Below are 15210 nucleotides of genomic sequence, written 5' to 3'. Positions count from 1 at the left end.
CATCTTCTGGCATCGACAACATCAACTCAAAATTTTTAAAGAACACCGTTAATGCTTCCCGCCTCATTTTATGTCATATTTTTCGCCAATCATTATCCGTTGGTCAGCTACCTTTGGATTGGAAAATCTCTAAGGTAATCCCCGTGTTTAAGTCTGGAAACAAACATTTACCGGACAACTACCGACCGATTTCACTCACGTGCATTTCCTGCAAATTACTCGAACATATAATTGCATCCCATGTTTACCGTCACCTGGAATCTAATCACTTTTTCTTCGCTAATCAGCATGGATTTAGGAAGGGGTACTCTTGCGAATCACAGTTATTGGAATTTTCTACTGATATACACTTTAATATGAATAATAACCAGCAAACAGATTGTTTTTTTCTGGATTTTTCGAAAGCCTTCGATAAAGTAGCCCATTGTCGCCTAATAGAAAAACTAGTCGCTCTTAGACTTGATGACCATACGCTATCTTGGCTCCGTAACTTTTTAACGCTGCGTCAGCAGTTTACTGTGGTTAATGGCTTTTCCTCGCCCCTATCCGATGTAACTTCCGGTGTCCCGCAAGGCAGAGTACTCGGCCCTTTACTTTTTTTGATATATATTAATGATTTGCCTAGTAATATTTCTTCTCAACTGAGGCTCTTTGCGGATGATTGTATTATCTATCGCACGATTAACAACACCGACGATCATCTAGCTCTTCAGGCTGATCTTGACACAATTTCTAACTGGTGCCAGACCTGGCAAATGACTCTTAACGTTAATAAGTGCAAGGTTATGACGTTCAGCCGCAAGAAGACCGTATCCAAACTTAATTATTTATTAAATGACTCTGTTGTATCCCAAGCCTCATCTTACAAATACCTAGGTATTCATTTCACGCCCAACCTATCGTGGTCCTTGCACATTTCCACCATTCGTAGCAAAGCATCAAAGACGCTAGGGTATTTCCGCCATAATTTGCACAAGTCTCCGCCCACCGTACGTAGCCTCTCTTAACTTTCGTCCGTCCGCAGCTAGAATTTGCTTCAGCTGTTTGGTCACCGTATCAAAAATATTTAACTTGCCAACTAGAATCTGTGCAGAATAGAGCCGCTCGCTTCATTTCAGGCAATTACAAACCATACTCCAGCATTACAGTAATTAAACAGGACATTTCGCTTCAGCCATTAGAACTTCGTCGACAACTCGCCCTTTTATGCCTCTTTCAGAAATTGGTTCATAGCCCGAGACCATGCCCCTTTCCCCTTGAAGCTCCATTGCGCACATCATCGCGGCTACATAATAATCTCAGCTTTCGACGCATTTCTGGCAAAACGCTGGCGTTCAATTCATCTGCACTCCCACGAGCCATTTCACTCTGGAATAGTCGTCCCGACACAATCGCTTCTGAAGTTGACCGGGCGCTGTTTCGAAAATCGCTGGAAAAGTTGTATAGTAAATAAATAGAACATGTCATTGGGTGTTATTCGTGTTTTTCATTCTTTTTCATGACCTTGATGTATTTTGCTTTTGTATAATCTTGTATCTTGCCGTTGCCTGTAAGTAATTAATTTTGTGTTTCACTGTTCATGTGCCCCCCTTACCCAATGCTCCGCCTTAGGAGCCTGTAAGGTATATTGAATAAATAAATAAATAAACCTCCCCCCTTTCACAGGACGAGCTTGCTGGAATACGGTTACTTCCTGAAGATATGAACGATGAGATTTAACGCAGTATTTGATTCACTCAGTGAGTCAATCAATCAGTCTTTCAATGAACCAATCTAACTTCATTTCCGTGACTAAAAGACGTAGAAAAAGCAGTTTGAACAAGATTAGAGAGCTAATCGGCCGAGTGGACAGACATTTATATCTTGGTAAGCTCTAAAAAATTACGAGCTTTCGATACGGAAGGTGTGTGCGGCTGAATAATCCTGTAGACATCAGAAAGTCCTGACGATGTTGGCGCCGGTTACCAGTACGCATGTCTGAGTCCGAGCGCTAGCTACAGGAAGGTGCGCTGCGACCTCTTGAAGGGATTGTTGGAGGGAGAGCGTATAGGCTCTCAACGAACATTTAGTGTTTATTTTAGAGTGCTTTGGGCACGCTATATCGCTAAAACGCATTTATACTCTTGTACGTGCTAATCATCAACATTTAGCAGGTGTAACCCGCATAATTAGGCAAACATATGCAGCCCAGTTTCTGCCCTTTCAGTGCTGATGTGAATTGCAAACCGCATAATACTCATTTTTATTCTCTCTTGACGCAGCTAGAATCCGTCGTCTGCGGGTCATTGTAACTTCATTTGCTTGTGTTTTTTATTGCGCTAACATTACAAGGACAATGTGAGGGCTAGAGCTTGGCTGTTTGTGTATGGCGTCAGCTGCGTATATCAGGGGAGTCCAACTTTGGTTTCAGAAGAACACCTGACGGGACAAGTGGCGTTTCACTTAACTGCTGCAACCCTGCCACAGGAGTGTATGAGGACACCTCGTGGTTTATGAGCCTGACTACTGGATTATGAGAAAACTGGCCACCGTGGCAGGGGGCAGTTAAATTAATGACCTGTGGCGAGAGTTGGTTTGGTGTGAGCAACCTAGGTATCATAATCTCCTCTCTTAGCTGTGTTTGAAATACCCACTTGTCAGGGTAGTGATGCATGATTTAAGTAGAGCATGTGGCATGCCGGTCTGCGAAGTGATACGCAAAGAGAACTAAGAGTAGAGGCCACCATGAGAGCCATCACGCCTGCCGTACTTATAGCCATAAGTACAGCTATTAGTACAGAAGACAGAGGAGCCGACTGAACAGTCGACAATTATAACTATTCATAAGCACTGCAGAACATTGCTAGATCATTCTGGCCTGCTCTGACAGCGCATGTGTCCTTTTTTTTGTTGAACGAAAGTCAGTTATGTGAAATCTCAGTAAAATGACTCTTTCATTGGACAACGCCTCCAGTGCAGTGTTTGCCAAAGGCTCGCGAAGTGTGCGACGAGAAATTACAGAATACTGTGTGGAGTTTTGAGAGGAAACTCGGCTACTTGGCAGCTGTGTACGATTTTCACATATTATTACCGGCTACAGGCGGGGACATCACCGCAGCTCCTGATGGCAAGACCCGCCAGTTCATCAACACCACCGCGAGTTTGTAACTTAATCGCTGTGTGTGAACAAAAGGGATCTAAGCTCATAGTATAGGACAGGAAATCACTTTTCCTTTATTTTAAAGCTTCGTTCTTAATTGAAATTGGATTATGTGTAAAGAGAACCACCCATTACTTAAATTCTATTTTCGCGATAAGGCGCGAACGTTGACTTGCGTTGCATTGTGCTGTGTGAGGGCGGAAGTCTAGCCGTGAACTATACCAGATATAATTTGCTGACGCAGCTGGCAACCTCGGGGCTTGCCGTGGTGTGTAGTTACAGTTCCTGCTAGAATATAGAGAATATAGCAACCATTCAACTGGGCAGCGTCCCATTTTACCCATGGCTCTGAGTAGCGATCAGCATGACCGGCCTAAAAGGCACTCGCTCCCACTTTCAAAGTGCCGAGGACCGATCAATAGGCTTCTTCCCTGTTCGGTTAGCTCCATTTAACATTTGTTGTGCGCTGACTGCAAGGTCGAGATGGCACGAAATGTCCTTCCTTTCATCAGGCGCATTCCTACTCTTCGGTTATCAGCGTATATTATGCTGCGCTGCCAATTGGATCGCTTACTGTTCTGGGCGGGACAATTGAAAAGTCCCTCAATTTCACATCTTGATGAGCACGCATGACGGCAGCAAGCGACCGCATTCGGATGATATGGCAATACTTCTTGAAAATACGGGTGTGTCGTTTATTGGGATAAGCTCACAGAAACGTAGTACACACAATCAAGCATGTTCCATTCCTCTGGTTGTCAGTCATTTTGCCGAAATCGGCAAGATAAGCGAGGAGGTGGCGTAGCGCTTCTTGTCAAAGAAAGCATCCAGTGTGAGTGCATTGAGGCATTTAGCATGGTGGGACATCTGATTATGAGGTTCTGAGTTTGCACAGTATAGAAAGTATATCGTATGTTGCGTATAGACCACCATCGGGAAACACGATGAAGTTCAATACTTTCTTAAATAACTTTTTCACCAGATCACCGAAGAAGCTTTGGGCCTAATCTTGGGCGGAGACATTATTGTAAGCATGTTAGCAACAAGTCATACTAGAAAATAAATTCAGTCAATATTTACATATTTAATGAGCTTACCAAGGTTGTCACTAAACCGACACGTGTCACACAAGATATTACACTCTTATTAGATGTTTTCATAAAAAATCTTAAATACGATCTGACAACTGGAGATTCCGTTTACACTGGCATAGGCGATAATTTTGGCATATTTCTATTAGTTGCAAAAGCAGACATATTAAGCACGGCTCGGCAATACAACTTTGTTCAAGCCATCACGCCATCATATACTGAACAATTCCACAAGGCATTAAATTAGCATCTGTGCAGCTGTCTACGACACTGATTGTGTATAAACGACGCATAACAACTTCACTGGATATTTTATTCATGCATATCATTTGCATTTTCCTTTCAATAAAATATAGAGGACACGTAAACTATGGGTGGCATTAAAGCTACTAAAATTGGTTAGACAGAAAAATGATCTTTTCGTGCCGTTAATAAAACAATTCACATAGTTAAAATTATTGCGCAATAAACTAACAACTACGTTAAACAAATTAGGACACGTCCCAAGTAGCACGCCGTCAACGGACCGCCATCAGCCCAATATTGGGGGAAACCGGCCCCAATATTGGGGCCAATAATGGTGTTTTATTGGGGCGCTACCCGTGCCAAGATTTAATCCAATCTACTAGACTGGCTTTCTTACAGTGGCCACCAATGGCTGACTAGGTTATTTATTGGCATGCAGCCTCACTCAACGGCTACTCAACATCTTCCACCCAAGCATATCCACTGGCTTCTATATAACGTACATCCAGCCACTCTCATTGGCTATCCGATACTTACAACCAAACTTACTCACTGGCTTTTAATAACTGCTATCCAGCTAGGCTCATCGGCTGCCCAACATCGCCCACCCAAGCTTGTCCACTGGCTTCGCATGATTGGCATCCATGCAATCCCATTATTGTTTAATGTTGTGTTTTGTGACTATTTTTTGGTTTGATGGGTGTTACGGTGCAGAGGCAGCTAAGGCCATCATGCGCCAAACACGAGATTGAGTTTGTTTTTGGGCAGGTATTTTACATGCAGCTAATAATATATATATATATATATATATATATATATATATATATATATATATATATATATATATATATATATATATATATATATATATATACAGCATCCTGAAAGTATACATGCATTCACACAAAAAAAAGCCAGAATTCTTCGTTTCATGGATATTTATTAGGTGCGTATGTGGTACATAGTGAAAAAAGCAATAGGCAGAAGTCTTTAAGACTTCCAGGACTTCACCTCTGGTTATGTCCATTGACAAGGTGTCGGCAGATCCCAGGTTGTAGGAAGATGCCACATTAAAGGCAGCTTCAGGTGTCTGCCAAGCCAGCATCTTTAGCATGCGCCTTTTGCTCTCGGTTATAAGGACAGCAGCTTTCAGCAGCCCTTGCCGATGAATGCTCGAGCAACTTGCATGTCACCATCTTCCTTTCGTACAAACATCTGCAAGCGAAAACAAAAATAAGAGACAATATTATGCAGAGTTATTTCTTTAGTACAGCTTGGGAAAACTGTTCATGAACAGTAATATTTGCCACTGCTACAAAATTTGTTTGTACAAATCAGTGTGCTGAAATTGGAATTCACGAAGAATGCATTTAGTTTTTCAGTGCAATAGATTTGAAGCAAAAGCTTTTCTTAATCTCGGCGTACATGAACAGCAGATAAGCATATTGTGTTGATCTTAATTTTCATATGCCAATGACTGACAAAATGATTAATTTCCAGTTATACGCCGCACTGTATAAAAAATGAATATCTTACCGGTCGTCCAGCACAGTCGTGCATGCAGCGTCAACTGAGGCAGCCCAAGAGGAAATTGGCACGCAAAGGTCCGTCCTAGTAATCCCGAGTCTTTACTCCAGCAAGGAAGTGTAGTAACATGGGAGGCAAAAAAGCAACAAATTCTCTCAAAAACCTACTCCGTTACGAACATATATTTAAAATAAAGGGTCAGTAGTACTCACTCTGAGCTGCAGACTATTCCGCGAGACAGGACGTGGCATGTCGGGGTTCTACTGTTTATTCTCCGAGTGCGAACGGAGCTGTAGCACACATCTCACGAGGCGTGCACCTGCGCTGCTAGAGAGCAGATCGAAGAGAGAGAGGCTGAGAGCGCACCTGCGCCAGTCGTGCGAGCGCAGCAGCGCTGTCAGCATAGTTTCATATGACACCACAAATTCCGCCGGGGGTGACTGGACGCTGCTCAGCCGCGGGAGCGAAGGATGCATACGCTGCAACGGCGAAGGCTGGCTCTGCTGCGTCGCAAATAGCCGCCTGTCTAGCACTGCTAGAAAGAAGGTACCGTACCGTCTTTGCCAAAATTAACCAAGCTGCCTGATTTGCTCCTTCGCCCTGTAGTTGTGTGTTTTACAGGACATGCCAAAATATTATTCACCAGTGCGGAAAAAAACCATCACTCTTATCTGTAAAGACCATTTTTTGCCTTTTGAAATAGATCAAGGGCTCCAAACACGGTTGAAAAGGAAACCCAGCAGCCAGGTTACTTTTGGCAAAAAGGGCACGTTTTTTCTAAACTATTATAGCGAACGAACACAATTTCTAGATTGAAATACCCTCGGTCTGGTTGCAATGTGTTTTGACAATATTCCTAAAAAGCATAGAAAATCTTCCCAGAATACTGTTTAGGAACAAGCATTAAACGCGTGATAATAGGCCGACTTGGCAAAAATATTAGAAGGTAGGGCATGAGAGTTATACACGCGCCTATACAGCTTTCGGACAAAAATAATTCCTTGAAGAGCAGCATGACCAGGCAACAATAATTTTATAACAAATATTTCGGTGGTGAGTACGCATTCATGTCTTTTTCTTTCTGTAAAAGAAAAAAATTCATTGACACTTATTTCCAGTCTCCAATTGTGGGGTTTCTATGCCTCAAGCTTCTTCAATATTTCCTCTTTCAACTCTACCACGAAATGTAAAGTCCGAACTAGTTAACAGCTGCCACAGCAAGTACACAGCTTGTAAAATTTGACAGCGTGCAATGCTATTGAGTTTAAATACACTTCTTTCCGGAACATCTGAGAAAGCTAAATTTTTTTCTTTGGTAGGCGAAGTTAGAGAACGTCAGAAAATAATGCTTTTATTTTTTTGTGTGGGGGGATCTAACTTTTGACTGTGAGCTATGCTGCATCGAGGGCCCTAAAGGGTTTGTTCTCTATCCGTCTCTTGCTGAAACACTCAAAGCTGAGCACGCCGGCATATAGGCTGATGTAAATTACAACACAAAATATGCTGCAGCTAGCCCGTCTTCTGTGCATACAAGACCGCCTACGGCGGAATACAGTCAGTGCTGGCGCCTTGTTGAGGCGTTATCTAGCGTGCATGACGAAACGGTGCAGCATTTGCCTTCATTAGCACAATCTCTTCGACCTCTGTTTTCCAGAATTTGATCTTTTCTTTCACCACGCAAATGAAATAATGCATAAATAAAGCATTTATGTGTCTAATTCCAGTTATGGACAAAAGTTTGCAGGATGCGGTTGTAAAACCTCATCGCAACAAATTAAGCCGGGCTGACATTATATAGTATATATGGTTTTGAAAGTTCTACGTCTTACTGGCCTACTGCAGATTGCAGAAGTGTATATGCTTGTATACTGCACCGTATTGTGATTCTATACAACGGCAGTGACCGTTGTCAGCTTTAAAAAATATTTGTCTGTTTTGTTGCGATTTTATCGAGGAGGGCGACGAAGTATTCATAAAATTTTGACGTATGAGTGGCCTTACGCATCACACTGAAGACGTATAGAAGGAATGGCAGTGCCTGTAACTGCTGCGCGTTCCTCCTCTGTGCTAAACATTCAATGTATTCAATGTAGATCATTGCAATCAATGCATACAATGATGCGTGCAATGTTGGCGAGCCATCGCAACTGCCTATGAAATATCGACCACAATAACCCATGATGGATACAATATTGGGGATCTATCTCAACTAGTAGTAAGATATTGACGATCGTATGGCAGTAAATATTTCGCGTTCACAAGCCATCAATAATGGCACGAGAATATTGATTAACATGTAAAGATGTATGGTATTTTTGCAAACGATTACACTCCGTCAGGAAACATCGATCAGTGTAATTGCGGATATACAATGCTGGGAAGCCAAGACGACTGGCGGGAGGTTATTGACCAATGTATGCCAACATACATTCGATGCTGACAAGCAATCAACACTGGCATTGCATTATTCACCAATGAATGCCATGATAGGTGCAATGCTGGCCAGTTTCCACAGCTTATTGGGCAATATTGCCCACTAGAACCAACAAGTATACATTGTTGGGAAGCCACTAAGACAGCTGGGATAACATTAACCAATATATGCCATGATATATTAAGTGTCGACAAGCCAGCTATACTGGCAGGACAATATTTACCATTGTATGCCATCGTCGACCATTTTATCTGCAGATATACACAATGTTGGGAAGCCGTCACGATTGGCAGGGGAATATTGACCAATGTATGCAAGATATATTCGATGTTAACAAGCCGCCAATACTGGCTGGACAATATTTACCAATGCATGCCATGATATGTTCACTGTAGGCCAGTGGCCACCACTCGTTGGGCAATATCGGCCACTGTAACTGAAGGTGCATACAATGTGGGCAAGCCACTAAACTGGCGGTATGATATTGACCAATGATGCCAATCTATATTCAATGTCGACAAGCCGTATATACTGGCGGGAAAATATATTTCAATGTATGCCGTGATTCGCGAGTTATAGGCAAGACATTGCCAATGGCTGGGTTATATTGGTCATCATATATCATTGTGTATACAATGTTGGCAAGCAATTCTATACGCAAGGTCATTATTGCCCGCTTAAAGCCCATGAATGCCGATCATGGGGGGAACATGTAAATCACTGGTCCGAGAGTGGTCAATGTTATCGCATGGCTGTAGCATTATTGGTATCGCATTGGCAACGACGGGCCACTGGGGAACCAGACGTCGCCAATAAATTTCCAATATCGGGCCGGTCGCATGTGCTACCTGGGGACTGCTGCTTGAATATGTTTCGCAGCGACATTGACAGCAGATTCGATATAACTGAACCCTCTTCTGCATCCTGATGTACAAAAAGCATTCCCTAGTGTTATCAAGAACGCGGGCAAACTCTTTTCGGGAAGTGCAATGGCGGATGCATTTAATAAACTTTTTGTACTGCATGGTAGTGATGTCATAAGCTCGCTGCCACCCCATGACACCTAATGCTGAGGCATATATATCAAATACCAGTTCAGATAGCCCCTCTGAAGTAGGTTCTTGGGTCAATCTGCCTTGTATTAGCACATGTCTAAAATCTAATACTTGCCACTGAAGTAGTTCCTTAAACAAATGCAAGAAGCCCGCATGGTACCTATATTTAGGAATTCTTAATTCCAGTACTGAACAAAGTATGCAGAACTTACCAAGGTGAAATCATCTACATTACCTATTAACACCGGGCCGCTGGGTCCGCTGTTATTTTTCGTTTATATAAACGATATAATCCACGGCACAAATAATGCAGAATTTGGATCTTATGCGGATGATGCATCGGTTTTCATTACAGGTACTTAGGAATTAACATTGAACGCTGTGCGAGTAAAGTGTTGGCCGAGATTCAGGCATGGGTTGACGCAAATCATCATATGATCAATTAAACTAAAACCAAAATTGTATTGTAGTTGCAGAATGGAAAACGAATCTCTCAGCCACTTAATATTCGCCTAGACACTAACTGGAAGTGGTTCATTCTATTAAGATCCATGGTGTTATGTTTTCAATGCGCCTAACACGAATAAGCACATACAACATCCGTTAAAACGTAGCCTCAGCACTGTAGCAATCTTGTGCCCAATAAAACGCATACTTCTCGAAAAACTTGAGCTTATGTCGTACAAATCCTTAATGTTGTCTTTATTTCAATATTGTAACGAAGTCTGGGGCACAACTGGTGTCACAAAATTTGCACATCTGCACTTACTAAAGAAAAAAGCCTTTAAATATATAGCAAATGTTCATTGCCACTATCCCTCCCATTATCTTTTCTTACGGTATTACATTGCTCCCATTTTTAGAATGTATTATTACAGGTTGCTGGTATTCTTGAAGTCCCCTGTAAAACCAGCGAGAACATTATAGCAGGAATCGCGCAGATCAAAAAAAAAAAAAAACGAATCTTGACGCCATACTCGTCATCGTGAAACGTGGAAAGTGCCACTGCACACGAACGACTTACTGCAAAGAATCGTTATCGTACACGCACCTCTCTTTGTTAAATTGGTTGAAGCATGAGTCATTATACCCTTTTTATAATCCTAATTCTATTATGTAGTCATTTTTATCGATTTTAACTCTGTGAAGTGCGTAATATGCTTTTAGTCCTTTCCGCATAATTCGTTCTTGATGACTGCTGTTCAAGTACATTTCGGGTACATTTTTCGGTCTGAGGATTAAACATTTTTGGTATTTCACTTTCTGTGCTTTTTTCTTTCAGGCCAGGATTCCCGATCATGGCTCTTTAGTTCTCGAAACGAACACCATGTGGCTGACCACCTTGAAGCATTTCTCGCCCTCTTACTCCTCTCCTCTAGAGGCGGAGCTTCATCCTCCCACATGACCCTGACTACTGCGCGGCGGGGGACACGGGTTAAAATGAGGGAGTTCTTTTTCGGCCCAGCTTGGCGCTTGCGTTGCCTACCCTTCACCTGGCGAGCGCTGGCCCATGGGGCAACCGGGTCACGGCCAGCATGGCATGTTCGGGTGTCATGTCCCCTTCTCATCTGAAAACGGTAGCCCATGCGGGGGAGGGGGGAGGAGTCTGCTTAGACGCTGCACATCCTTCTCTGGCTTATCAGCAAGCATGGTTTTTTTTTTTGCAATAACTTCCTTGTGCACAGCGGCCGCAACGACAGCGCTGTGAAGTCTGACTGGTTCTATTTTGCCTTCGTACGTCCACTGCCATGCATCCGAACCAGCTGGCCCAGACCGCCGTTTTCGCCATTGCAGTTATTCTACAGCACAAGCGCTAGGCTGGCTCGCAAATAAAAGAACAAAAAAGACGCAGCGGTTACAGATTTAGATCCCATGTTTAAACCACCATTATTCTTGGATGTGTTGTATCCTGTGTATATAACTCATTGGAAGCGCAGTTCGTATGCTTTAGAAGTTCACACAAACTAGTCGCAAATAGTGCACCTTTTTTGTTTGTCTGTTGTTGTTTTTTTGCACATCGCCAAAAGCACCTTACGACCATGTTACCCCATCATCTGTGTTCTTTTTTGTAAAACATCTAGGAATGCACACGCACGGCAAACTATCGTGGAATACACACATGTTTCAGTTCAGTTCAGTTCAGTCGTTCAGTCGTGTCCGACTCTTCGTGACCCTATAGACCATATCACACCACGCTTTCCGGTCTCTCACTATCTTCCTAACAGCACATAACTTCATCTGCAGCGCCTCGAGGATGCCATCTAACCATCGCGTTCGCTGCCTACCCCTTCTCCGGTGGCCCTCAACCTTTCCCAACATCAAATATTTCTCCAGCGACTCCTCTCTTCTCATCAGATGACCAAAGTAGCTGAGCTTTAACTTTAGAATTTAGCTTTAACTTTAGAACACACATGTTTACTTGAACAATAAACTTAAATGTGTCGAACGCTAGGGGTATGTTCCGAAATCGTGAACCTGTCGTTTAACACTCAAAGTTTAATTGCTCAGTCTGCACAAAATGTTCTGCTTACGCCTGTCACACGTCGTTCCTTTAAATGTTCAGCTGGGTAGAAAAGCAGGATAAGCCATACTTTTAAGAAAATGGCTAAATATTTTATCAATTCCACACCCAATAATCCACAAAGGTTGTTAGGCATGTTGTGAACCAGACGGAAACACCGAACACAGAACAGGCTGCAGGTATCCGTCTTCCCAGCCAACAGCGACATTCTGAGAAAAGGCGAAGACGACAGGGAGCCTCGAACACGAAAAGGGCATTCCCGGTCGTAGGGAGCAACGGGAGCGCTTTCCATGAAGGCTACTAACCAACGCCGCTCTGTAAACAGCCGCGCTCATAAAGTGTGAGGCCGCGGCGCCGGCGCTGGGCTGTCGGAGCTGAAGAGACGAGCGCCGACATTAACAGGGAAAGGAGGAAGACGGCGGCCAAGCGTTTCAAGTCGGCCATACAAGCCAGAAGCTTTTTGTACCCCGTCCTTTTCGGACGTGCCATGTATTCGTGCGTAATATAGTCCTCTGTTTTGTTTTCCTCAAAAAACGTAGTTGTCTCTTCACTTTTGTCTAATGTCAAACCCAAGCTCAAAAGTTGTCTCACAAGGCATATCCCTTGCTCCGCCCCTGTAGCATTCTCCGAAGAAAACCGCCCAGACGCCGTTGACAATGCCAGCTTACAAGAATCTCTTTTCGTGATTGCGAACACCTTACTTAGAGTGCGGCTTCTCATCTCTGTATCAAAGTTCAGTTCCTTATTGTGTCGATAAGCTCCACTCGAAGACGTCCTCTCCTCCAAGGTCCTCCTCCCAAGGCATTTGGCTGATCCCTCTTCCTCTGTCGTTTTCGTTATCCAACTTCCCAAAGGCAAGAGTCGCGGCGGGTTCTTGGAACCCGGCGGCCGTTGCAGGCGTCCGCAACAGCCACGGAGTGGGGGTCGCAATCAGTTGCCCCCCCCCCCCCTCCTCTCCGCCCTCACGGGGCCACGTGCTCTCTCGAGCAGCGTCTCTCCTTGCCGCTTTCCATGCGGCGGTCTTCTGGCCCACTGAGCCCCACTTCGTCACCCCGCTTCTGTTGCTCCGAGGATGTATTCCGTCCGTTGTCACTCGCCGGACGCAAGGCCCGAAGCCAGCCGTTCGCTTGCCAGTACTCCGGAAAAAACAGCGAGCACGACAGCGTTTCTCTCCTCATGTTTGTCTACTTTAGTTGACATCATGTTCAAACAATTGATGTGCTACGTCACCTCCAAAAAGGTGATTATAACTTAGAAAATCCTAAATTAGGTAATTATAAAAAAATTCTCCATACGCTGGCTCATGACTGCGAACCGATTTTAGTGAATTCAAAGCGTCCTACTACACATGTCCCATAGATTTAATGAGCCGCCCGGCGACGAATTTAGCATACGCACTACAAGTTATATATATGATGCCACTGGTAAGCTTCAAAAATTTTGGATTCATGCTGCACACGATTGAAACGAACAAAAAGCTAAGTTTAGCGGTAGTAGGCTACTGTTGCACCGCCTAGAATACTATTTGAGGCTTTGGCGTATCCTCAAAATTATTATCATTATAAATAATAATAATAGCAAAATAATATTATTTTATCCTTTTTTTGTAAATGTCGTGGAGATGTAACATAGCGACGAAAGAATGAGACAGAAAAGATTCAGGTATAAGTACGTGGCAAGAACAATAAGCAAAACAAGAAGCACTATTTTGACCATTTTATTAGCATAGCGTGGCGTTGGAGGGGTCTGATGCTGTGGAAGGCACCACTTGACGCGTTTTGAGGACGATAGGAGGTCATTTGAAAGGGACATCAACGTTTTCAGCTACGTCTCATTTCCTACGTTTATAGAGTGTATAACTGCAATCTTCCTACTTTCCGCCTTCACTTTCAGCTTAGCAGTCGCCAGCAGCCTTTTTCAAAAAAGAACGGCCAGAGGGAGGAACAGAAGAAATGAGATGACAAAGGAGAGAAGGGCGTAGAAAGCGAGATAAGATCAAGGGCTGATGAGAGCCTGCAGGGTACAAACAATCTCACAGGCATTAAGCGGGGAGGGGAGAGTGGCGAAAGTGAGGCCCCGCAAAGGCAAATGAGCGCACAAACAAAATGCACGCAGAGAAAAGTCTCCCTATTCTTTTTTTTTTCTCGCAGCCCTCCCCCACTCCTTCACATACAGCGAGCGGCTGCGAACCCACAAAGCCAACGAGTGGTTCTTTGAGTGAAGCCCTATCAAGCTGAAGTGACAGAAAAGAACACGATGGTTCGGAGAGGGCGGCAAGAATCTGTTCGTTGCGGCAATAGCTGTCGCAACACTCCAGAGGAGTGTAGGGAGCGGCCCGAGAGCGGTAAGCACATAGCATATTTTCAGAAAAGACTTCCAGTAAAGCGTTGTTTTGAATGGCAGCTTAATTGTGAAACTAGCAGCCATGCACCGTAATGTACAAAGCTGTTCCTCGCCTCCCGTGTCCCTTCTTGATATCGCTCCCCTCTGTACTTCCCCTCGCTCTCCTTTCCCTATCCCCTTTTATTTTCCGCCGGCCTCAGCTCGGGTGTTTCAGATTTTAGATAGCAGTTGCCGCAGCCAAGAACACTTTATTTTTCTTCCTTTAATAAACCACTACCACCACCGCCATGCACCCATCATTGTCTCAGAACAATGAAAGCCTCCAAAGGAGCATCAGTATATTTGAAGTAGTTATCTATTTATTGCACATAAGAACGAATACAAAAAGAAAATGTGTTTGTCAACCGCAGCAGCTGCTGTATTCATCCGTAAGCACCTGAGCTGCGGCCTACACACTAAACAACTTCTCACCCTTAAGGGTGGAAAAAAGGGTGCGCCGCCTATTTGCACCCAATAGCGCACCCTTGAAACACCCTATTTGGCAGTATCTCACCTTTAAAGGTGCGAAAAAGGGTGCGCTACAAAATTGCACCTTATTTCGGCCGATGCGCCCTATGTTAAGGGTGCGGCAACAAATGCGTGCTGCAATTAATTACATGTATTTATATTCACCCTGTAACGGCCTTAAGGCTGACAGTATCAATAAATAATAATAAAAAAATAATAATATATTCGAATGGTGTACACGTCACAAAGCGCCGTTCTTAATATGTATCACGAAAAAATAAAGTGGAATTGAGCGACGGTAACCACAGAAAATATTGAACGTTTGTATAGATATTTGTTCAGTTAGA

The sequence above is a fragment of the Amblyomma maculatum genome, chromosome 6, assembly GCF_055883805.1.
Source record: "Amblyomma maculatum isolate TAMU_Amacu chromosome 6, ASM5588380v1, whole genome shotgun sequence".
NCBI lineage: Eukaryota > Metazoa > Arthropoda > Arachnida > Ixodida > Ixodidae > Amblyomma > Amblyomma maculatum.
The sequence above is the reverse complement of the archived record's forward strand: the minus strand, read 5'-3'. Positions refer to the sequence as shown.